We start from the raw sequence: 1,822 nt of genomic DNA, 5'->3' as shown, positions 1-1,822 counted from the left end.
TTATCTTGTTCTTATCCCTTCTTTCATTGATATGATATATCATGCTGATTGATTTGCCAATATTGAACCACCCTTTCAAACCAGGAATAAATTGCACTTGATTGCAATGAATGAATTTTCTAATGTATTGCTGGATTTGGTTTGCTAGTATTTTTTTTTTTGAGGATTTTTCCATTCGTCTGTTATTCTCTTTCTCTCTTTTTTAAACATTACAAATAAGATTTTTTATTTGTTACCAGTAAGTGCCTGAACTTTAAACAGATTCTTGGATTGTTGGTTCATTCTAGCAGCTCCTTCAACTTTAGCACTGGTCTTATCCCCAGGAGCTTTTCCAGAACTACAACCTTCACCAAGAAGCTCCATGAGCTTTTCCAATTTAAACCTCAGCTTCCTCAGCATTTTTACTTTCCTTTCTTTAAAAATTTATTTCTCTTTATTGAGAGAGAGAAAGAGAAAATGTATGAGCAGGGTGGAGGGGCAGAAAGAGAGGGAAAGAGAGAGAGAAGCAGATTCTCAGATGGACATGGAGCCCAATGCGGGACTTGATCTCACAACCTTGAGATCATGACCTGAGCCAAAATCAAGAGTCAGAGGCTCAACCAACTGAACCATCCAGGCACCCCACATTTTTACTTTCCTGACAAAGACATAATGGAGTGGATAAATAGAGTGACAACACTTTCTATGTCTTTTCTGATGCTGCCTGCTATCAATTTATTGACCACATCTTTCAATTCATTTGTCTGCACTGCTCAGGTCATAATTTCCATCATCTTTTTCCAAATCTGGCAGACCTGTGGGTGCTGAGCATACGAGGTCTTTCAAATCTGATTGTTACATTTTTCAATAAAACCAACACAAAACAGACAAAGCAAATAACCATTGGTAGTCTTGACATCAACATGAACTTCAAACAAGGTCTGCCATTTTTTGACCATGAAGCACACTTTGTCACAGGTAAAATTCATGCCATGGAAGTTAGTCAGGCAGTTTTTTCTCTGGACATCCTCAGTAATTAGCTTGAATTTTCTAAATGCAACTTCATCATTCTGCAGATCAGCAAGGCTCACTTCAAAAACAATTCCCTTGGGGACACCAGGTGTGATTTTGGTTCCTTGAGTTCTCATGACTAGCGTGTTTTTTTTTGTCCCAATATTTTTTATATTGAACATAGCTGGTGCTTTCACATCACAGAAATCTTCCTCAGAAAATGGATCAACCACTTTCTTCTTGCCTCCCTTTTTGCTGCCTTTCATAAGGTGCTTGTTTTTGCTGACCACCATGGTACTGCTCAGGGAGCCAAAAGCCTGTAACTCTCTCTCTCTCTCTCTCTCTCTCTCTCTCTCTCTCTCTCTCTCTGTGTGTGTGTGTGTGTGTGTGTGTGTGTGTGTCATTATCTGTTTTTGGTATGAGGATAATGCTGGCCTCATAAAATGAATTTTGAAGTTTTCCTTCCTCTTCTGTATTTTGGAATAGTTTAAGAAGAGTAAGTATAAACTCTTCTTAAATGTTTGGTAGAATTCATCTGTGAAGCCATCCGGTCCTAGTCTTTGGTTTGTTGGGAGTTTTTTGTTTACTGATTCAATTTCTTTGCTGGTAATTAGTTTTAGTTTGTTCAAAATTTCTAATTCTTCCTGTTTCAGTTTTGGTAGTTTATACGTTTCTAGGAATTTATCAATTTCTTCTAGGTTGTCTAATGTGTTGGCACATAATTTTTCATAATATTCTCTTATAATTGTATTTATTTGCTGTTGGTTGTTATTCTCTCTCATTTGTGATTTTGAGTAATTTCTCTTTTTTCTTGATAAGTCTGACTTTATCA

At 36.9% G+C, this 1,822-nt stretch overlaps 1 pseudogene; it reads right to left on the bottom strand.

The window, feature by feature from the left end:
• Positions 1 to 253: 253 nt before the first annotated feature.
• Positions 254 to 1,283, bottom strand: LOC100476767 (annotated as a pseudogene).
• Between the last annotated feature and the right edge of the window lie 539 nt (positions 1,284 to 1,822).

Source organism: Ailuropoda melanoleuca, unplaced genomic scaffold, assembly GCF_002007445.2.
Source record: "Ailuropoda melanoleuca isolate Jingjing unplaced genomic scaffold, ASM200744v2 unplaced-scaffold9496, whole genome shotgun sequence".
In the NCBI taxonomy this organism is placed as follows: Eukaryota; Metazoa; Chordata; class Mammalia; order Carnivora; family Ursidae; genus Ailuropoda; species Ailuropoda melanoleuca.
This window is presented reverse-complemented; position numbering and strand designations above follow the sequence as displayed.